At 35.2% G+C, this 10,759-nt stretch overlaps 1 long non-coding RNA gene across 1 annotated transcript; it reads right to left on the bottom strand.

Annotated features, from left to right (window-relative positions):
* Positions 1-4,005: 4,005 nt before the first annotated feature.
* Positions 4,006-10,266, bottom strand: LOC130455358 (uncharacterized). Its single transcript, XR_008913277.1, has 2 exons — positions 9,854-10,266; positions 4,006-5,499 (listed from the first exon to the last, which is right to left on the bottom strand). It is a non-coding gene; the product is annotated as an uncharacterized LOC130455358 (long non-coding RNA).
* Between the last annotated feature and the right edge of the window lie 493 nt (positions 10,267-10,759).

The following is a 10,759-nucleotide window of genomic DNA, read 5'->3' on the forward strand; positions in this document are numbered from 1 at the left end:
GATAAAAGGTTGCTCAAGGCCTTGAGGAGCTCATAATCTAATGAGAAGAAAATATGTTACCAACTATGTAGAAATAAGCTATAAAGAGGATAAATAAGAAAGAATCAAAAGTTATCAGTGGCACCCTCTTGCTGTCTACCCTCATCCTCACTTTTGTCACATAAAGGATAAAACTTCTGTCCTTTTTACATTGTCTTTATGGTGGTTTTATCCCTATTTCATCTTTCCATCAAATATATCTTTAAAATCTGTTATATAAAAATCTATAGTGGATTCACACAAGTTTATAAGAAAGTTATTCCCCAACTGTTGTCACAAAAAGGACAGAAATAGTATTTAAATGAACAAATGCAAACTATAAATAATGATGTAGAATTTTATAAAGCCATTTTAATTAAATTAGCATATGCCTTAATGCTCTGTGTTTTTAGTGCAAAGGAGGAAATAGATTGACCTGATGAGAAATGAACTCGAGTACATAGATCAGGAAGAAAGAATAAAAGAGATCAAAGAAACAGACTATGCAACCGAATGCTTTATTTATGTATCACTGAGATATTGGGGGAGGCATAAGCAGTAGATCTCAAGCATAGTAAAAATGTATAACATCGAGACATGAAACGGATTATATTTTCTCAGACAGGAAACAAATCCTGACTAATATAAGGATCATTCCTGGAAAAGTGGTCTATGTGCAATTTGACTATTGACTTGTCAGAGAAGATTAAAAATCAATAAAAATTAAAAACAATCAAAATCTGGAACAAAAATGAGAAAAGATATAGAACAACTGAAATAACTTAAAACTTTTCCTAAATATTATTTTATGCATAGTTATTGATGTTTCAAAGCATGTAATATGCTCAGCACTAAAATGTGACCATGTCACTCTCCTACTCAATAAATATATTTGTCTCTATATACAGAAAAAAAAAAAACTTGAATTACAAAAATGGTCACCAAGAGTATGGAAGCATTTATCAAGTATTTACTATGTGCCAAGGACTGTGTTAAGTGATGAAGACACATTAATATGTAAATATATTGTCCATGATCTCATAGTACTCATATTCTTAAAAAAAAAAACAACCCTCACTTTCTCTCTTGGAATCAATACTGTGTATTGTTTCCAAGGCAGAAGAGTGGTGAGGTCTAGGTAATGGGGTCAAATGACTTGCCCAGGGCCACCCAAGTGGGAAGTGTCTGAGACCAGATTTGAACCCAGGATCTCCCGTCTCCAGGCCTGGCTCTCCATCCACTGAGTCACCCAGCTGCCCCTCACATTCTTCTTGAGAAGATAGCACATGGATAACCACACATTTAAACAATTTACATAGAGTAGATGGAAGACCATCTCCAAGGCAAGGCAGTGCTGTAAGGGAGAGTAATGGGGGTAAGGGACAACTAAGAAAGACCTCCTGGAAAAGTTAGAATTTAAACTGAGCATTGAAAGATGTCTGAAAGGTTAAGAGACCGAGAGAATGAGGAAAAGCATCCTAGATATATGTGAGATAGCCAGGCTTAAATATATGGTCAGGTTAAGGAGTATTTTCTGGGCAAAGAACAATGATTACATCAGTATAACTGGTCCACTGCACATCTCATGGATAGAGGGTAGTAAAGTATAAGACTGGAAAGCAATGTGGAAAGAAAAATTGGAAAGCCAGGGACACGGTTTTCTGAGGTCAAGTAGAGGGTTTTGTTCTTGTTCCTAGCAGTAAAATGGAGCCACTGAAGTTTATTGTATCTGGGAGTAATATGGTCAGAACTGCTATTCAGGAGACCCAAACTCCATAGCTGTGCTACAGAGAAAAATTCAGTGAAGATACTGTAAACCTTAAATTTTCTTAGACTTATGAATGTTGGAAATTTCCCCATTGGGAAATTTCATACTTAAAAAAATCTCCTACTGATAGTAAGAACTCTATTGGAATATGAAACTCCTTGGCATGGGAGGATCCTTCTCCTCCCTACTTAAGACTACTTTAGGACAGAAACCTTTTGCTAAACAATGGAAAGGGCTTTGACCTATGCTTAATCATAGAACAGGAAGTTCTTTGAGTCATGATTGATTTTAGAATTGATACAATAGAGATACTTGGAATGACAGAACCAGGTCTTGGAAACTACAATCTCCACCCTACTCAGAGTAACAGGATTTAGGAAGGGCTGCAGCAAAGATCAAGATTTAATTATTTGAGAATATGACCTTCAACAGACATGTGCAAAGGAAACAGACTTCTGGGCGATTCTGGGTTAAGTTAGAGCCACCATTGGCACAGGAGAGACATCGACAGTGATTGGTAGATGTGAGAACTGAGGGGAGGGGACTTAGATGGTGTCCTTAAACATAGCAGGCTCTGAAGGAGGAGGGGGGTTGATGCTCTGAAGAAGTGGATGCTCTGAAGGAGGTCTGAGAGGAGAGAGGTCCTGGAGGGAGAGCTGCTGGAGAGGTCTTGAAGGAGGCTGTGGAAGGAGAACTCAGGAGGAGTCAGGAGGAGAATTATCTGAAAACATTTCTTGAAAGGAGGCTCTCTTGAAGGTGGAGCCTGAGGTTGTCATGAGAAGCTTTACCTAGAGAGATCTTGGGTGAGTGATAAAACCAACTGACTGATTGATCTCTTAGGACTGAGGTCTAGGCCTTATTGGCTTGAGGCCCTTCATTCTTATTCCTTTCCTACTTTCTCTCTTTTCCTATTGATTAATCAGTGTATTATAAATTAAATTTCTCTATAAAACCCAGTTGGCTTGGGCATATTCATAAATTGGGAATATATTCCCTGGCGACCATCTTATATTTATATAAAACCAAGACACAGTAGAAACCATATTTCAGCAGTCATAATTGTTATATATTTCCCTTGCTCCCAAACATTTTAGTTATCACATTTTATGGCTCCCACTCTCTTATCTACAACTATTTAATGCTCAAAACTATTTTAAATTTAACAATACTGACCAAGAATCAGAATCAACATAAAAAAAAAGGCAGCCTGAAAGCAGTATCAAAACAAAGAAACAAACAACAAACTTAAAGGAGAGAAAATATCCAGGTGAAAGTTTTGATCAAAAGTGACAAATACTACAGAAAAGTCCAAAAAGAGCAAGACTAATAAAAGGGTGTTAGATTTGATACTGAGTTAAATGTGAACTTTGCCACACATATATATAAACATTTTATGATCATCATCTTACATAGTACATATAATTGTACATAATACCTACATCTTAAATAATACATAATTCAGTAAGAATAGAAATAGAGAAAAGAAAAAATATTTGCAGGGGCTCTTTAGCATAACACAAGTGACTGGACAATTTAGATAGTCCAAAACTTTACTTCATCTATGGTTTGTTGATTATTTAAAAAGAATTTTATTAAGTGGAACAAAATACCAGTAAATCAACAAACATTTATTAAGCACCTAATATCGTGTCAGGCAGTGTGTAATTGGGATACAAAAGGAAGAAAAAAGATAATCTTTACCTTTAAGGGTAAAGAAATACTGTTTAACAAGGTAAATAAGATAAATAAGAAATAACTTAAAAAGAGAAGGGACTAGAATTAAGGGAGATCAGAAAAAAAAATCTCATCCAAAGTAAGATTTTATTGGAACTGGAAGGAAGGGAGGGAACCCAGAAGGCAGGAAAAAAATATATTTTTCACTGAACTGTCTGTTCTTCATTCACCAAAAGTACTCAAACGTCTTTGAAACAGTGCTAAAAACAAGCATATTTTTATGACTTTCTGATGATTGATATTAGGTGGGGCATAAAACAGTAATATGTGTGCTTGACTAAAATGTTCACCATGTTCATGTCATAGATCCATTTCAGAGTGTAATCTTAACAGGGACTTGATAGGGATGAAGAATAATCTCTTAAAAGATTAGAAAAAATATTATTCAGATTATGATATGTAGTTGGATGAGAAATTCATGTCTGACTATTTGTGTTAGCCTGAATATATTTGAGTGTTTGGGAAGGGAGGGAAAACTACAAGGCTTTTTTTTTTTAACTTAAAACAATATTTTATTCACTGTTCACAGCTGTTACTAAAAGATGTTTTCTTAAATATGGAAAGGATATTTTCTATTGTCACAAATGAGAACTTGAATGTTTTTGTTCATTAAACCATAAACATACAAAAAATACCCTAAACAAATGCTCACAAATAATCAAAAAAAATTCTACATTTTCCTTTCCTCTGGAAAGTACCTTATCTTAAAGGGTTGGCTTGAAAATACATTTTCAAGACTGCAGCATACAGAATCATTTCCTTTTTTAATAGTATTACATTTCTTTAGGATTTTACCTAATGGCTTCTTTTGAAAAACTGCTCAACAAGTAATCACATTACTTATCTGATAACGATACACATAGGAATCTCTCTCAAACTACCTTTGTCACTCTTTTTTGTCAGTAACTTTTTTTGACTATTGATTGATTGATTGACTGATCCAATCTTTCCTAGAAACCCTGAATCCTAGTACTGACAGATTGTTACTTATAAATTCTTGTTGTCTGTGATGAAAGGCATTAAGATGTCCTCTAGGCAGATTTGGGACTCCTGGGGTAACTTGAATGCTGTGTGGATTGGAAGGACGTTTCAAAGAGGAGCACAGTTTCTTTCCATTTTAGTAGACTCCTACCACAGCCCTCATTTCCTCCTATCTCTTCCATTTTCCTGTAACTCTCACAAACATAACAGGGATTTTGCTAACTGAAACCATTACCAGGGTTCTCAGAATTGTTTTAATGGCAAGAAATTCATGGTTCACATTCTAGTACTGTACTTAACCCATTTCTGAGCCTAATTTTGAGAGAAGGGAAGGGAACTAGCACTTTTTCAGTAACTTTTTCTTTTTGTTCCCTAGTTCTCTTCTTCTATTCTAGATGTGCCCATTAGTTAGCAAGAAAGATGGTGACTTTTTATCATATCGTTCCTTGCAGATCAGGGCCTTCTTCACAATGGCTAGTCCAAAACTGCCTACAGCTGCCTAAAAATTTTCTCTCTGTCTTTCATTCTCTTATTCTGACTCTCTTTATCTCTCTATTTCTTTCTGTTGTTTCTCTCTGACTCCATATAAAAATGTTTTTAAAGGACTTTAATAAAAGATCTTTAAATTTATATTTCATTGAAGGTTTTTGTTTTTATATTTTCACTAGTGAGTCTGCCTGCCTCAAATTGTTCATCACTTCAATTCATATTCCATTCTGCCACCAAAATGGTTTCTTTTTTCCCTAAAGGGCATAAATGAGCATGTCACCCCTCCCATCACCTTTAGTATTTTACATAAAACCCTCTATTGAAATTCTTCTTAACCTAAACCTCTCCATCCTTCCCAGTTTTCTAACATTTCATTTCCTTTTACAGACTCTTTGATCCAGTGATACTGACTCCATGTCTTGGTTCTGGGCATTTTCTCATATTCTTCTGCATGGCTGGAATACTCTTCATTCATCTCAATATCCTGGCTTTCTTGGCTTCCTTCAAGTCTGAAATGAAATCCCATTTACTATCATGAAGCCTTTTCAGACTCTTCTTAACTATATTTCAATCTCTTTTAATTATTTTTAATTTATTCTACACATAGTTTGTGGGAAGCTAGAGGGCACAAAAAGTAGAATGCTGGGTTTGAAGTCAAAAAGACTCATTTTCTTGAGTTCAGATCTGCCTTCAGACACTAACTAGCTTTGTGACTCTGGTAAAGTTACTTAATTCTATCTGTCTTAGTTTCTCCATATGTAAAAATGGACTAAATAAGGAACTGGCAAAGCATTTCAGTGTCTTTGCCAAGAAAACATCAAAAGGGGTCAGGAAGAATGAGACCCAACTGAAAAATAACTAAACAACAACAATAATAGTATGCTTGTACACATCTGCTTCTTAATATCTGGAACTGTTTTGCATCATTTTGATTCTTTAGTGCTTACTTAGTACTTAATAGATACTAAAAATATATATTTATTTTCTAACTGATAGAATGATTTTTCCTTGTTTATTTCTTGCATTTTGGTTGGATATTCTTCCCTCTTCTTTTCAATTGAGTTGATTATTTGTTTTTAATTTAAGTATTTGAAAAGAACAGGATTTTAGTTTTATTTGTCATTTCTATGGCAATTTTTTCTAATTTATCAATCTTTCTTCTTTTATTTTGTCTCTTATTGAGGGAGTTATTTATTGGATTTCTAACTTTTAGAAAAATCATATTCAATACATTGTTCCTCTCTTTTTCAATTTTGTTAGATTAGAAACAAAATATTATTTTAACTATATTATAGACATTTTGTACATAGTTTCATCCTCATAATTATATTAAATAATTATTAATAATTGCTATGACTTATTTTTTATTTAAATCACTATTTAGGTTTTCTTTGATGTTTTTATTTAGATATATTGTTTTCTGCTCAAATTTGCTGAACTGATTACTCTTTTTAGAATGTTACAGCATTTAAAATATATTTTTTGATTTCTGCTTCTTAATTTATTATATTATGTTATGTTATAGTATTATAATATCTCTAGGACCAGTTATAGAGTTTTTTTTTAAGTTCTATGTGGTGTTGAAGTATATGTATTAATATTCTTTCATGGTCCTGTTCAGAAGACATCATAAGTCTCTTAGCTCTTTCTTAACCAGAAATTTGTTTTAATTTATACTTTCCCTTTTGTTCAATTTCCTATTCAATTTGTTCAAATTTTTAGAGAACATTAAAGTATCTTACTTTTTTTTTACTATGTCTTATAATTCAGTCAATTTTTCCTTGATTAATTTAATTACTTTGTTATTTGGAGCATATATATTTAATATTTATTATACTGATGGAGAGTTTTATTTATACTTCCATTCAGAACAATGTAATTTTCTTTTTTGCGTGTCATCTTTATACTAAAATAAATTATTTCTGTTTTGTAAAAATCTGGTTTGCATGATAGCATGATTACAACTCATGCTTTTTAAAATTCACTTGATATATAAATTTTGTTTCAGACTCCAATATTTTGTTTTGGTGGTGGTGCTATTCTGTGGAAGTTTGTTTTTCAGATATATTTCTTGTAAGCAATAGATTAAGGGATTTTGTTTTCTTGTCTCAATAATTAGTTTTTCTTCATTTAATTTAAAGGAACCTACTGTTATTAGGCTCCTTTCAGCTCATCTTCCGTTCCCCATCTTCTTGGTCAAACTTTCCCTTAGTTTGGGAGTTTTATTTAACTAATATATTCTTTTTACTCTTCCTTTTATTTAGTTATCTATTCCAATATTTTGTCTCTTTTCCTTTCTTAAATGTTTGGTCCCCTCTACCTACATTTCTTTTTATTACCATTTTCCCTCTTTTTTTGTCCTTTTTCTAAAAATGATTCCTTTACCTTCTTACAATTGATTCCTTTCTGAAATTCCTATCTAAGATCACTCATCTAATGAATTTCTATGCTATTTTCTTGATTCTCACTTGATATTTCTATGGGGACTTAGTCTTAGAACTATCGATTTGAATTTCATTGTATCCCAGTCATGTAGTTGAAGTCCATCCTTGATCCTTTCTGTTCCCATGTCCCATTCTCCTCTTTGTTCTCATTTCCTACTACCCCTTGGCATGTCAGTTTCCATAGAAGATCCAATTTCCCCCATCCCATGTCCAGATGTTACTCAAAGAAGGACAAGATATTTTAGAAGAAAGTGGTCAATGTGTGCATCAGAGTCCTTCAGATTAAACTCAAAGTACATTTTCCATTATAGAATATATCTGGCTTTCAGTGAGAGTGTTCTTCAATGGCACCATCTTCTCTGTTTAAAGGAAATCTCCTTTTCCCTCCATGTTTCATGTCAATCCCCTTGGCCAACTCACCAATTCTATAGAACCTTTTCTGACTGGGAGACTATAAGAGTCCTAATTTTTTTAAAGTGTAGGGAACATATTGCCTAAATTAATGTGTTTGGAACCACTGGTATGACAATTTTCCCCACCTGTTCTGATTGGCAATTTGTAAATGCATAGTTTTTAAGAATGTTCTATGGCACTTAGAAATTAGTGTGAAGTCCATGATTGCATTGCAGCTTTGGCAAGAGGTATACATTGAACCTAAGTCTTATTGACCCCAGTATGTCCCTTCTATTTGCTACTGTGTTGTGTTTTCTGCTAAACTTGAATTATCTGAAGTAGTAAAATATACATTTTAGCTGACAACATAAATATCAGTTGAATGATTTCTATTCAGTCTATTTCTATCTTTTAAATATATTCTCCCAATGCAAGTTTTTGATAACTTCAGACACTGCCAATGATTTTGTTGAAAGGATTTATCATCCGATTCACACACGTTGGTGTTTCACTATATAACATGATTTCTCATGGCTGAACATATTGCGTATTAATTCAAAACATTTTCTAGAACAAAGTTGGGTAATGATTTATATTGTTTACTCTGTCACTGAAATTGCTGGGCTTTACCTAGTTATATGTATATATAATGAAATAGTCTGACACCTGATATCACACTTCCAGGTTATGAGTACTATTCAATTTCATAGGGTATTAATTTGAATCCAAATATTTCCTCTATCTAAGGCTGGATCTAAACAATAGGTGAATTGCAAAGCTAAGGGAAACAGTCTCAGGATTTTTACAGGGCAGACAATGTATTTAGATCACTATTTTGAAAGATAATTCCACCTAACAGCTATATATCTATAGCCTGAATTCATGAAGGCATTAAATTATTAATGACAATATATTACTAGTAACCTATTCTCATATTTGCCATTAAGATGTAAAAGTCTTCCTTGACAAGAACCAAGCCCATAAGTATTGTAAATACTCTGTGTATTGAATTTGGTATCAAGAGAGTTACAGATTTGAATCTTATATTAATGCTTCCTAGTTCTGTGACTAAAGGCTAATGACTTCAGTTCAATGGGCCTCAATTTCCTCATCTCTTAAGTGGAAATAATAATGGCTATATCAGAGAATTCTTGCGCAATTGATCTGAGCCAAGGTCTACACTATATCAGCATACGATATAACGTACAAAATACTTCATACCAATTCCATTAAAATAAGAACAGCTCCACAAAGGTCAGATATTCATTTTATTGTTACATTTAGGCAGTGATTGGCGGTATTGGCTACCACAAATAAGTCATGATGTAACTTTGGCTAAGGTCGGGCTGTCGGGGAATGAGAGTCCAAGAGATCTGACCCCTGCAGGTCTGTGTCAAAAGGGGCCCATCAGCTCGGTTGTGTGATCCGGAACATCTCCTGTCCTTGGGCAGTGCTCAGCCTTGCCCTTCCCGAAATGATCTCTCTTTTTCCTCCGTGCATCCCACCATTAGTGGTGAGTGATGAAACAGCCATTCCACCCCCTGGGCTCTAGAGTCTGATGGGGCTCTTCCAGGAGAGGAACATAGCATGTACTGATGTGGGAAACCCCATAAAAGGGAATGCTATGATTTCCCCTTTATTTAAACGTGATATAATGCTTTGCTTGGGAAGAGGATATCCACGGTCAAGGCCGATGCATGTTTGGGATCATGACTTTTGTTACCTTCTGTAGGGGTTAAAATTAGGAGCTTGACAAAGAGAGGGGAGCAGTTTAAGACAATTTAGTGTTAATTGAGAAAAATAGCAAAGATGGAAAGATAGGAGAGAGATTTAACTATCTACCCCACCTAACTATCTACCTAAAGACTGTCTCAATCTCATATCAACCTATGAACTACCCCAAAACTGTCCTTTGAGAGTCTCACACATAACTCCTCAGCCCAGCTAACCGGGCCAAACCTACTCTACATAAGTGTACACGCACACACATGTACACACACACACACACACACACACACTAACTCACTAAACAATGGGCAGCTCCCAACCCGTACACTATTCTTCCATCCGATTTCATAGCTGCCAACTGTCACAGCAACTGCCAGCAGCGCCGCGCCCTCAGGAAACCTTAGAGCGAAGCCCCTTCTCTCATGTGTGCTTGCCTTTATCCTTCCCTATCCAGTGTCCTTCTTACGTCGCTTCCTCTCAGAGCAGTCTCTATTTCCTTTTCCTGTGGGCTGGTCTCCATGGTAACAGAACCTCTCCTCTCTGTGCGCTGAGCCAGCCCGCCATTTCCCAGGATAAATTAGAGCAGGGGATTCAGAATTCCCTTTTACATATTTCTGCTCCCAGAAACCGTACGAAGAATCATATAACCCAGTAGGTGAGTATTCGCTTCCCTTTGAGGAAGTTTTCATAGACCAAAGCTTGATAAGAAAACACCTCTAGTCTGTCAAATGGGTTTTATTACATCATTTGAAACACAATCTAAGCTATAACATCACAGTGAGCTTGTCTGCTGGCCGTGGAACAGTGTTTTATCCCAGAAGAGAACAAGCTCTTTTTTTTAAGCCTTATCTTTAGTCTTAGAATCAATACCCGGCATTGACTAGGCAATAGGGGAGAAGTGATTTGCCCAGGGTCATACAGCTAGGAAGTTTCTGAGGCCAGATTGGAACCCAAGACCTCCCATCTCTGGACCTGGCTCTCCATCCATGGAGATTCCATGTCAGTTCTTACCCCAGTGTATCTGATAATCTGTGGACTAGAGGTGACTTGACTTAAGGCAGACGTGTTCCTCTAAAATGTGGCTTCTATTAAATAGCCTTAATCAAGCGATGAGTCTGAATTCTTCCCTTAGTCCAAACACTAATCATGGAGGAAATGTCCTCATGGACTGGAAAACTAACATTACTTAGATTTCTTGGCTAGT

This window comes from Monodelphis domestica, chromosome 7 (assembly GCF_027887165.1).
Source record: "Monodelphis domestica isolate mMonDom1 chromosome 7, mMonDom1.pri, whole genome shotgun sequence".
Classification (NCBI taxonomy): domain Eukaryota; kingdom Metazoa; phylum Chordata; class Mammalia; order Didelphimorphia; family Didelphidae; genus Monodelphis; species Monodelphis domestica.